The following is a 14,403-nucleotide window of genomic DNA, read 5'->3' as shown; positions in this document are numbered from 1 at the left end:
TTGCATGAAAGTGCATATATATATATATGTATATATATATATATATATATACATACACATACACATATATATATATATACATACGATGGGCTTATTTCAGTTTCCGTCTACAAAATTCTCTCACAAGACTTTGGTCGGCTTGAGGCTCTAATAGAGGACATTTATCCAAGGTGCCACGCAGTGGGACTAAACCCGAAACCTTGAGGTTGGGAACCTTGAGGTTGGGAATCTTACCAGACCTCCACACCTGCGTCTACTATACTTTTTTTCAAAACCATTATTTATATCATGATAATTACACTTTTTATGCAAAAAAAAAAAAAAAATTTGCAAAAATTAAATTTACAAAACTGGTGGGAGGAAGCGTTCTACATGTTTGGTAACCGGGCAACGCCGGGAAATTCCGATCGTGTTTAAGAACTGAAGTTTCTTCTGGGTTGTTGCCCAGACTTGCATTTAGCCAATAGAAGCTTTGAACTAATGTTTTATTATTAATGTTTAATTATTCCGCTCTCAACAGCAGGATATATTTTGATTGCAAGAAAGTGCTTTGTATGTTAGAACTTAACGCCACTGGATATTTCGGTGTTCAACCTGACTGTTTGTGAATTACTCAAGCGAACTAACCTGACATTGTTATCAAAGATTACTTACCAAAGTAATTCCTGCTGGTTTCTTTGGATATTTTTCTTATTTCTTTTTTCTCTATAGGTTGTTTACTTTAATCTTTTCCTTTTTATTCATGTTCTGAATGTGTGTGTATGTGTATAGGTATGTATATATGTATATATATGCATGTATGTATACATATATATATAAATATATATATATATATATATATATATATATTAGGGACAAAATCCAAAATTACAGGTAAAAACTCAATTAAAATCAATTTATAAAAAATTAAAATTATATTGAGTGCGTTGATTGATTTCTCAGTTCTTTCCATTCACATTATATATTTTATGATATCGATCTAAACTTTTTCAGCTTTATCGATCTCTCAGATTTTGTACGGAAATACATTCTCCATGTATTTGATGAACTTATAAATGGATAATTAATGTACTGTGAGTGTGTGTGAGAGCGCGCGGGCGCGTATGCACATATATGTGCATATATGTATATGTACGTGTGTGGATTTTCATCGATGAGTTCTTGAAACTTGGTTATTTTCCCTAAAACTATATATTTTATATATATGTGTGTGTGTGTGTGTGTGTGTGTGTGTGTGTGTGTGTGTGTGTGTGTGTATGTATGTATGTATGTATGTATGTGTGTGCATACGTACACACGTACATATACATATATGCACATATATATCCGTATATATATATGTGCATACGCGCCCGCGCGCTCTCACACACACTCACAGCACATTAATTAGCCATTTATAAGTTCATCAAATACATGGAGAATGTATTTCCGTACAAAATCTGAGAGATCGATAAAGCTGAATAAGTTTAGATCGATATCATAAAATATATAATGTGAATGGAAAGAATTGAGAAATCAATCAACGCAAGTATATATAAAATATAATGTTGTGTGTGTGTGTGTGTGTGTGTGTGTGTGTGTGTGTGTGTGTGTGTGTGTGTGTGTGTGTGTGTGTGTATGTGTGTGTATTTGTGTGTCTGTGTGTCTGTCTGTCTGTGTATGGTCTTGAGCAACTTCTGCTTCTGCTTGTTGCCTTCTCGACCAAAGCTAAACTAGGTCTAACCCGATTGGTACATTATTTTATCGATTCTGAAAGGATGAAAGGCATAAAGAGTCGAAGTAAATATCGTTAAACATTTTGTTCGACGCTCCAACAATTCAGCCAATACGTCATCCTAATAATAAAGTTTTCTAATTTAGGTAACAAATTTGAGGGGAGGGGTAAGTTGAAAACATCGGCGCCAATATTTGATTGGTACTAAGGCAGCGAACTGACAGAATCCTTAACACGCCGGAGAAAATGCTTAGCGGCATTTCGTCCGTCTTTACGTTCTGTGTTCTAATGTCAACGAGGTCAACTTCACCTTTTAGCCTTTCGGGGTCGATAGAATAAGTATCAAATGATCCCTGGAGTCAATGTAAGCGGCTTTTCCCCTAACATAAGATTGCTGGCCTTATGTCAATATTGAAACAAATATTTGACCCGTACTGTATTTTATGTAGCCTGAAAGGATAAGCTGACATCGGAAGTATTTGAACACAGAAAGTAAACTGACGTAACACATGCCTCAAGCTCTAACGTTTTCCGACGTTCTAACGAGTCTGCTATTTCTCCACCAACACCACCATCACCAAAAATAATCCTTTCTACTATAGGCACAAGGCCTGAAATTTGGTGGGAGGGGACCAGTCGATTAGATCGACCCCCAGTACGCAACTGGTACTTAATTTATCGACCCCGAAAGGATGAAAGGCAAAGTCGACCTCGGCGGAATTTGAACTCAGGACGTAAAGACAGACGAAATACCGTTAAGCATTTCGCCCGGCGTGCTAACGATTCTGCCAGCTCACCGCTTTAATAATAATAATAATAATAATAATAATAATAATAATAATAATAATAATAATAATAATAATAATAGCAGCAGCAGCAGCACTCAGAAAGTGCAAATCTCCGCCAAGGCAACACCAACGTCCTCCCAACGATTAGCCAGAGATGATTTGGAAAATGAGAATATCTGAAATAAACTCGACTGCTCTCACAACTGAAAATACTAAAAATGAACCTGACCCCTCTCAAAAATTAACTTAAAAATACCGGGAAAATAATCCAGAATCCTTGTCTGGTACCTGATTGATCCCAAAATGTAATCAGTTCGTGCCAGTCACGAGGCCAAACATTCCTGAAGGTTTCATCAGAATCCATCCAGCGGTTCTTGAGATATCTTGTCCACGGACAAACTAACAAACACGACTGAAAACAATATCTCCGCCTTCACTAAGGTGGAGGTAATAATAACTACATGTTTTAACACTGTTAGGAAATATTTGGTCGTGACTGTTGCACTGATGTTGCAAATATATTGATTCGAATTACAAATGGAACTAGAAAAAATTTTATATGTGTGTGTGTGTGTGTGTGTGTGTGTTTGTCTCCCCAACATCGCTTGACAACCGACGCTGTGTGTTTCGTCCTCATAACTTAGCGGTTTGGCAAAAGAACCGATAGAATAAGTACTAAGCTTACAACGTATAAGTCCTGGGGTCGATTTGCTCGACTAAAGGCGGTGCTCCAGCATGGCCGCAGTCAAATGACTGAAACAAGTAAAAGAGTAATATATATATGTGTGTGTTATTTCTTTACTACCCACAAGGGGCTACACACAGAGGGGACAAACAAGGACAGACAAACGGATTAAGTCGATTATATCGACCCCAGTGCGTAACTGCTACTTATTTAATCGACCCCGAAAGGATGAAAGGCAAAGTCGACCTCGGCGGAATTTGAACTCAGAACGTAGCGGCAGACGAAATACCGCTAAGCATTTCGCTCGGCGTGCTAACGTTTTTGCCAGCTCGCCTTATAAGTGTGTGTGTGTGTGTGTGTGTGTGTGTGTGTGTGTGTGTGTGTGTGTGTGTGTGTGTGTGTGTGTGTGTGTGTGTGTGTGTGTGTGTGTGTGTGTGTGTGTGTGTGTGTGTGTGTTTGTGTGTGCTAACAAACGCACCTGTCTTTTGGGCGGTTTAAGTTGCTTTGGTGGTATGTTTTTTACCAAATAATTGAACTACCAAGAAGGTTTATGAGTAGCACGGAAGTCACTACGCTTTCTTAAACCCAAGTGGGATTGTGAGAAGTTAGAAACCAGCAGGGCTTCAATACGAAATACCAATCCACCAATGTAAGACTGTACGGAATGCCTTTACAAAAACAGATTTCTTTCTTTAAGTGAACGACAGGTGGAGAGAGAATGGTGCAGGAGCCGCCCTTTATGAGTACCGAAGACATATCTCATTGTTTTGTTTAATAAAGAAACGGGTAAGTAAGCTATAACTACGCAAGAATCACCGCCGTCGCCTCCTCTCTCGTTTCTAACTACGGTAGTAACAGAAACAGCAACAAGAACAACAATATTAAATGTGTTTTTATAACAGTGGAAGCAGTAATGATGACAAGAAAAACAATTGTAGCTGCACTTTCATAACTACCGCCGCCGCCACTGCCTCAGCCGTCTCCATCGCTATCACCACCACTGCCCTCACCACCGCCACCACGGCTAAGTGGTTAGGGCATTCGGCTCACGAGCGTAAGGTCGTGAGTTCAATTCCCGGCGACGCGTTGTGTCCTTGAGCAGTATACTTTATTTCACCTTGCTCCAGTTCACTCAGCTGGCAAAAATGAGTAGTACCTGTATTTCAAAGGGGCCAGCCTTTTCACCCTTTGTGTCACGCTGAATCTCTCTGAGAACTACGTTAAGGGTACACGTATCTGTGGAGTGCTCAGCCACTTGCTCGATTTATTTATATATATATATATATATATATATATATATATATATATATATATATATATATATATATATATATATATATATATATATATAATAAATGAGTATATACATATATACGTACATGTATGTACATACCTACATCTACCTGTATATATAGATGCATATCTGGGTACAGGACGTTGCAAACAAAACAGACAAAATGAGGAACAGAGTACAGAAAACACACAGGCCACATAGAGAACATTTCCTTCATCAGCTGCCACCATTCTAACACTGGCGTTTCGAAGAGTTAGGGCAGGACGCATCGTTAAAATGGCTCTTCCCACGGACCACAAATTAAATTTGTACCGTGGAGGAATGTAGTGGCGGACAGAAAACAAGACAGGAAAACAAAACAGTAAAATAAACAAAAAAGGCTATACGGCCAGATATATATGGGAGGAGCACTATAGTAGAAGACACTTGCCTAAAGTGCAAACCATGTGGGTGGGAAGTAAACTTCCTATCACACAGCTATGACTGCACCTTCAGTGGTCTTCAACCATTTTTTTTTGCCAGTGGATCCTTTTGATTCTTCTGCACCCCCGCCCCTATGTCTATTCAATGTTTTAAAAAATCCTACTAAATTTTTATTGTTAAAATATTGTTAAAATATTTTGTGTATAACCAATTTAATGCACATAAATTTTAACAGCAAGATCTCATGGGTCAGACGGACCACGGTTGAAAACCATTGGCTTAAATGGTAAAGTTCTTTCCAAAATTCCTCGTAGTATTAAAACTATGTCTGTTCACGTTATCGGTTTAGAACCTGCCACTGCAGATATTGTCTATCATCGCTGAAATTGTTAAATTAAATTAGTAGACTCTGTACTTTAGCTGATTAGATCGACGGCATTCGTTCCCGAAATAATACGTGTTCTTGTGCCAAAGTTAGAAATCACTGCTATTTTTGTTGTTATCTGCAATCATTTGTTTACGTGAAGCTATTTTATTTCTGCGATGACAAAAATATAACTCTGAGTATGTACAAACTGAAAAATTCTTCATGAAGAAACAAGAATTAGTTTGTCTTTCTCTGGTTCTACTTATCATTTAAGGAGTCTATAACATTCCACAGATACCAACCAATCACTGATTTATTTGTATATAAATATAAACTATCTGTCAATGGTAGTGAGCTGATGGAAGGTTTAGAGCGTTCGACGGGACGTCTTGCGGTATGTGTTCCAGATAGTTGCCTTCTGAGTGGAGGCGCAATGGCCCAGTGGTTAGAGCAGCGGACTCGCGGTCATAGGATCGCGGTTTCGATTCCCAGACCGGGCGTTGTGAGTGTTTATTTGAGCGAAAACACTTAAAGCTCCACGAGGCTCCGGCATGAGATGGTGGCGAACCCTGCTGTACTCTTTCACCACAACTTTCTCTCACTCTTACTTCCTGTTTCTGTTGTGCCTGTAATTCAAAGGGTCAGCCTTGTCACACTGTGTCACGCTGAATATCCTCGAGAACTACGTTAAGGGTACACGTGTCTGCGGAGCGCTCAGCCACTTGCACGTTAATTTCACGAGCAGGCTGTTCCGTTGATCGGATCAACTGGAACCCTCGACGTCGTAAGCGACGGAGTGCCAACAACAACAATTTACTTTCTGAGTTCAAATCTCGCTGTAATCCACTCAATGTAGACTTACTTTATTGCTCGGTTTAATCCCATCACCCGCCCTTGGGTGCATTTAGCGTGAGTGAGGTACTAGTTTGACTAGTTTGCACAGCGTAATCGGAACGTTTGGTGGCTCGCTGTGCAATAAGATTTTGTGTTAAACTGAAAACAAATACGCTATAGAAATTTATGAAATGCTCCAGACTGGTCATGGATTAACTTTTCCGTTGGCACAAAAGGTTGAAGGCTGGTAGGGAGGTGAAGGAGAGAGAGGGATCTCAGAACATCAGAGCTGGTTGAGAAAATTCGCAAATTTTTGGATGAAGACTGTCATACAGTTTGAAGTTGGTGTAACAACTGTGCGCAGAATTATTCATGAAGATCTAAATACGTGCAAACTCTGTGCAAAGTTCCTTCTCTGAATGCTCAGTGAGAAGCATCCTGGTAACCAACTACTTGACAGAGATGGGAATTCAACCTGTCCCTCATTCTCCTGACAGTCTAGACCTTGCTCTCTGTGACTTTTGGTCGTCCTCGAAGCTGAAGGAGAACCTCAAGGGCTGTCGTTCTGAAGACGAAGAAAGTTGTGACAAGGATCCTGAACGGTTTCACCTTAGAGGCCTTCATGGAGGCCTTCACGAAGTGCGTGGAGCGCTATTTCTTTGAAATTAATCAATGTTTCTCCTGAAAAATCTCAAAACTTCTGGAAAGCGCTTCATATATGTATGTATGTATGTATATATACATATGTATGTGTGTATGTGGGTGTATAAGTATATATATATATGTGTGTGTGTGTATGTATGTACGTATGTATGTGTGTGTGCGTGTGTGTGTATATATATATATATATATATATATATATATATATATATATACATTTGTGTGTGTGTGTGTGCGCGCGTCTTTGTATGCACTATGTATTGTGTTTACGCGCGCACACACACACACACACACACACACACACACACACACACAAACACACAAACACACATACGTACATACACATGTAGACAGTTTTCTTAAATAAACGAGCATTTTATGAATTGACACAACCCAGCAAGTGTTTACATATTCTCACGCGACTGGATCACAACGTTGTTTACAAACTTGTCAGCTTTTGCCAGTATATTTCTAAAGTTCTGTTTTATGATAACATCGTGGAATTATTCGAGCTGTGTTCCAATTTACGACTAACACTATGACGTTATAATATAGCGCGACCAATCATTTTACGTTTTAGACATCGAGAAATATGTTGCATCCTGTTTCTGTTCGTAAACAGGATGCAAGAGGAAAAATATTCTTAAGAGATGTCAGTTATGAGCAGCAAAATGAGAAACTGCGGCGAATAAGCTTTAAAATAGATTTGTGTGTCCAGATGATGAGGCGGGGAGTAAGGTAGATCTTGAACTCTGGTGGAAGTAAGGTACCCCCTGCTCAATAATCATGTAAAGATCGTGGCATAACGGATTTATCAAATCTGCTTCATTCGTTTCCAAGATGATCTAACAAGCCTTAACACCTTCAACTCAGTGCATACTTTGCAGTGTAAGGTACAGCAAGCTGTAGATGAGTCCTTTAAGACAGGGGTTTTCAAACTGTAGTCCGCGGACCACAGGGGGTCCGCAAGGACAAGACAGGGGGTCCGTGGACAGCAAACACTTTTTATGGGCAATTTGATTTTATATATGTTTTTTAATCGAAATATTTTAATTGACAATAAACCTATTTGTTAAATACTGTTAAATAAATAAATGTAAAAATATGTTATTTTAAGCAAATATTTATGTATAAATTTCATAAGCGTTTATAAGGGGGTACCTAAGGTAAAGCCTGAAATATAAAGGGGTCCGCAAGTCAAAAAGTTTGAAAACCCCTGCTTTAAGACTACAGAATCGTTTAAGAAATGAAGCAAACATCAGCTTAACAAGTCAAAACAGGTTTTCGAAAACAAGAAGAAAAGGGTAAGAAGTTCGCTTCATATCCACGTGGTTTCAGGTTCAGTCCCTCTGTGCAGCACCTTGGGCAAATGTTTTCTGTAACAGCCCCAGGCCGATTAATACCTTGTCAGTGACTTTGGTAGATGGAAACTGTGTGGAATCCCGTCGTATATGTATGTGTGGTATGTTTGTGTGTGTCCTCCTTACCGCTTAACAACTGGTGTTAGTTTGTTTATGCCATCGTAATTGAAGTAAACACAAGACTTTAAAAATAATTAAGTGCTGGAGTCGATTTGTTCGACAAACCGTAAAAGCTGTGTTCCAGCATGAATGCAATATAATGACTGAAATAAGTAAAGATGTAAAAAAAAAATTTAAAAAGAGAGGTGAAGTATTTCTGGACGCAGCAAAATTTCTTCCAAATTTATGGTAAATAAAACTATCAATCAACTGTATAAGACAAAATGTCTTCTTGCCTCTCTTTAAATAAAACAGGTGTTTATCAGAGAAATAACACACGCACACACACACAGCTCCGCTCCAATACTCAACTGGTACTTAATTTATCGACCCGGAAAGGATGAAAGGCAAAGTCGACCTCGGCGGAATTTAAACTCAGAACGTAAAAACAGACGAAATACCGCTAAGCATTATGCCTGGCGTGCTAACGTTTCTGTCAGCCCGTCGCCTGAAATAAAAATAATAATTAAAAATAATATGATGGTGGCGAACTGACAGAATCATTAGCACGCCGGACAAAATGCTTTGCAGTATTTCCTCTGTCTCTACGTTCTGAGTTCAAATTCCGCCGAGATCGACTTTGCCTTCATCCTGTCGGGGTCGATAAAAACAAGTACCCGTTGAGCACTGGGCTCAATGTAATCGACATATCGCCTCCCCGAAATTACTGGCCTTGTGCTAAAATAGGAAACCAATTAAATTTTGTAGGTGAACCTAGATTATAAATTCGTTAATTACATAATTATCTGAAAAATGGCTTATCTACAAAGCATTCCTTTCCGGAACTATCAATGCGAATTCGTACATGGACCTTAAAACTTACATAAAGACATGTTTAACTATTACATAACATCAAGGTTATTTTCCTCTTCTCTTCTTTCCCACTCTACCTTTTTACGACGGATGGGGGGAAAGGGGATAGTGGGTAATTAATGGCTGTCTAGGTAATATGTAATTACCTGGCTGCACGCCAATACAATTACACCCCTACCTCAGAAACTTCTGATGTATTCGTTTGTATAACCAATGCGTTATATGTGTCTATATGTATACCATATATATATATATATATATATATATATATATATATATATATATATATATATGTATATATATATATATATACATATATATATATATATATATGTACGTACACACACACACACATATATATATACATAAATATATATATATATATATATATATATATATATATATATATATATGTACGTACACACACACACACATATATATATACATATATATATATTATATATATATATATTATATATATATATATATATATATATATATATAATGCCCAAAAGCGTCCATTAAACTCTAGATAATAATGGTCGCTGTTATATGTGTTGCATAGCAAAAGCAACGCCCAAAACGAGATAAAAGCATTGTTTTGTTTTAGAAAATAATTACAAATGTTTTATCGAACGTAGTATCACTTACAACACAGAACAGGATTTTCTTCTCTAATGGACGCCGTCGTTAAATATATGTTAGTTGTGGAAACCTTTTTTCTATTTTTACAATGCGATTACTAAAGACTACAATGGTTTCTAAGTAATGCTCAAGGCCAGCAATTTTTAGAAGTGGAGGTATTAGTCGATGCTATCGACCTTAATACTTATTGGTGCTTTATTTAATGGACTCCAAAACAATGAAAAGATAACCGGATAATAATCACTTCTGATTAAGGCACATGGCCAACAATTTCAAGGGGGTGGCTGAATCGATACTAGCGACCTCAGTTCTTGATTGGTACTTTATTTAATCGATTCAGGAAGGATAAAATGCAAAGTTGACTTCAGTAGGGTTTGAACTCGGAATACTGCAAACCATTTCTTTTGACGCTTTGGTGATTTTTCCCTCTTATTGCCTTGGTATTGACTATTATGTGGAAGCGCACTGGCCCAGTGGTTAGGGCAGCGGGCTCGCGAGCATAGGATCGCGGTTTCGATTCCCAGACCGGGCGTTGTGAGTGTTTATTGAGCGAAAGCACCTAAAAGCTCCCCGAGGCTCCGGCAGGGGATGGTGGCGAACCCTGCTGTACTCTTTCACCACAACTTTCTCTCACTCTTTCTTCCTGTTTCTGTTGTGCCTGTAATTCAAAGGGTCAGCCTTGTCACACTGTGTCACGCTGAATATCCCCGAGAACTACGTTAAGGGTACACGTGTCTGTGGAGTGCTCAGCCACTTGCACATTATTTTACGAGCAGGCTGTTCCGTTGATCGGATCAACTGGAACCCTCGACGTTGTAAGCGACGGAGTGCCAACAATTGACTATCATATTTCTGAATTTGTCTGCTTATAAAATATTTTATTTTCAATTTTCTATATTCATTCCCATTTTCTCTTCTCCTTATACAGAACTAATGCTGCCCTCTTCAGTTGCAGAGCATTTCTTTAAATCAGGGAAATTTAAATCTCTGGTTTCACGACATTAATATAAATCTCACTTTAAATCTATCTACTTCTCCTAACTGCACACCCACTGGCGCTTTTCAGAGAACTGATTAAAACTCACCAAAACCAAACCTCTATTTTACTTCCTAATTAGGTTGTATAACGGCATTTTATTAAAATATATTGCTTATAATTTACAAACCGGATGTAGTTTGTGTATGTGTGTGTGCGTGTGAGCAGTTCACACAGTGTGATATTGCACACACCCACATACACACATACATATATAAATTTCATATATATATATATATATATGTACATGCACATATAAACATACATATGTATATATATATATATGTGTGTGTGTGTGTGTGTGTGTGTGTGTGTGTGTGTATGTATGTATGTATGTATGTATGTATATGTCCTTGTTAGTAAAGGCGGCCAGCTGGTGGAATCGTTAGCATGTCGGGGAAAATGTTTAGTGGCACTTCGTCCGTCTTCACGGTCTGAGTTCAAATTCTGCCGAGGTCAGTTTTGCTTTTCATTCTTTCGGGCTCGATAAAATAAGTACCACTTATATATTGGGGGTCGGTGTAATCGGCTATCCCCCTCCCTGCAAAATTGCAGGCCTTGTGCCTATAGTAGAAAGATTATTGTATAATATTTTCGTAATCCTTCCTACTATGGACACAAGGGCTGAAATTTTAAGAGAGAAAGCTAGTAGATTACATCGATCTCAGGGTGCAGCTGGTACTTGTTTCATCGACCTCGAAAGGACCAAAGGCAAAATCGACTTCGGCAACATTTGAGTTCAGAACGTAAAGATGAACGAAATGCCTCCAGGTGCGATAACAATTCTGCCAGCTCGCCAACTTATGATATTTTAATAATAAAACTATTTCAACAACACGTGACTGTGTGAAATTTTCTCTTTTAAGCGAACTATCGGGAGTATTTCGAATATCAGGTTTTAGATCAACTAATTCTATACTTCGAACAACTACTTCGATCAATTGCCTTTTCAGACAACAGTTCTTGATTAATTCTATTTCTTATTTCTTTATTGCCCACAAGGGGCTAAACATGGAGGGGACAAACAAGGACAGACAAGGAGATTAAGTCGATTACATCGACCCCAGTGCGTAACTGGTACTTAATTTATCGACCCCGAGAGGATGAAAGGCAAAGTCGACCTCGGCGGAATTTGAACTCAGAACGTAACAGTAGACGAAATACCGCTATGCATTTCGCCCGGCGTGCTAACGTTTCTGCCAGCTCACCACCTTTATAATTGTATTTCTATCAAAGTTTTTTCTATAAATTCATACCAATCCGTTTGTTACAAACAAAATAGATCTGTTCCCACGTCTCCAGGATGACGAAACCGTCGTCTTCTCTGGAAGAAATAAAGTAAGAAAGAAAAGGAAAGATAGATAGAGAAAGAGAAGGAAAGAGAGTGACAGACACAGATACTTGAAGTCACGTCTCTAAAATGCTAGATTTCTCTCCTCTCCACGACATTTATCCAAATTCATCGCTATATACATCCCACCAACGCCACTATCTTTCTTGTTATAGTAAACAACTTGGAATTTATGATAAATGTCTTTTAAATAAAACAGTCTATGACGTTAATTCAAGCCATACTTTCATCAATTCCAGTTAAGTTATATATCTTTTTTTCTTTTTTAAAATTACTCCTGCTTAAAATATTCTGAAGTTAAAACCATTTTTAACACGAAAAAGAAAAATACAAAAACCTATTCAACTCATTTTCTTTTTATTTATTTGTTGAACTGTCGAAATTTCGACGCAAAACTGTGGTCAGGTCACTGACAGAGTTTCACATTTGCGATGGAATTATGTCAGTGACCAGGTCACAGACATGAGGCAGAAACTTCGACATTTCAAAAAATAAGTGAAAAGTCAATTTAACAGTTGTTGTTGTAGTTGTGTGTGTGTGTGTGTGTGTGTGTGTGTGTGTGTGTGTGTGTGTGTGTGTGTGTGTGTGTGTGTGTGTGTGTGTGTGTGTTTTAAATATCTAAATAACTAAAATGCTTCTTTCGGTAAGTCATCGTTGCCAGTTTCAATACACGGTTGCAGGTCCAATCACTTGCAAGGCAGATACTGTTCCGAAATCAATCAAATCACCAGAAAGCACTTTACTTTCGGATATATATATATATATATATATATATATATATATATATATATAACTCACATCATGTAGAATAGAGATGTGCTAGAGATTATTTGATTATTTCGATGCAAAATATTTCAACATCTCGAAGTATACGATGTTAGAGCCATCGAGAAAGCCTCTACGCACTCGTGCTATAAATGAAAGCCAATAGTCTTCTCTACTCTGCCGTCTCTAAAAAAAAATCGTAGAGCACATCGGATGACGCAGTTCCAGGTATACAACAAAAAGGATAAACGCATCTAGAATGTCTTTGGAGAGAGATCTACAGAACCAAGGCTGATGTGGAACTAAACAACATCATCATCAGCAACGACTACCACCACAACAACAACAACAACAACACAATGTTCGTTAATGTTTAATGATTGTATTTTCTCTTCGTTACGAACGTTGACATTTTTACTTTCGTTATAATTTGTTTCTTTATTGTTTTTCTTTCTCGTTTGTTGTGCTGTTGTTCTGATGACTGAGAAGATCAATCCTTGCATGACACCCACTTATTCCGTCGAATTGTCGTGGTGGTTAGAATTAAAAGTGAAAGTATAAAGGTGAAACTATACCACATTACAATATAGATGTTATTGTTTCACTTTAATTCTTCGAGTTTTGACACGTAACAGGGAGCCAGTGCCAATGATGCATTGTTTTAATCTAAAAATATTACATGTTGACACTCACAGGGTCTCATAGTATTACTTTGTAAAATTTGATTTGATTTGGTTCAGCCGTTTGAGAATGCATTGCGAAGAGGCAGAGATGAAAAAAGATTTTATATGTGTGTGTATATATATATATATATATATATATAAATCCTTTGTCTCTCTGTCTGTCCTCAATGCATTCTCAAACGGTTCAGTAAATCGAATCAAATATATATATATATATATATATATATATATATATATATATATATATATATATATATGTTTGTATATATGTATGTATATATATATATATATATATATATATATATATATATATATATATATATGTTTGTATATATGTATGTATATATATATATATATATATATATGTGTGTTTGTATATATGTATGTATATATATATATATGTTTGTATATATGTATGTATATATATGCATATATACATATATATACATATATATTACATTTAAATATATATATACATGTATATACATATATAGATACACACACACACACATATATACACATACATATGTATATACATACATACATACATACATACATACATACATGCATATATATATATATATATATATATATACATAGTGAAACTATAACTAATTTCGTCGAAGGTTTCACTTCTATTCTTCGAACCAGTGCCAATGTTGCATTGTTTTAAGCCCCAAAAAAATTACATGTTGACACTTATGGGGTCTCATAGTATTACCATGTAAAATTTTATTTGATTTGCTGAACCGTTTAAGAATGCATTGATGACAGAGAGAGACAAAAGATTTATATGTATATATATATATATATATATATATATAT

The sequence above is a fragment of the Octopus bimaculoides genome, chromosome 22, assembly GCF_046866305.1.
Source record: "Octopus bimaculoides isolate indiv1 chromosome 22, ASM4686630v1, whole genome shotgun sequence".
Taxonomy (NCBI): domain Eukaryota; kingdom Metazoa; phylum Mollusca; class Cephalopoda; order Octopoda; family Octopodidae; genus Octopus; species Octopus bimaculoides.
This window is presented reverse-complemented; position numbering follows the sequence as displayed.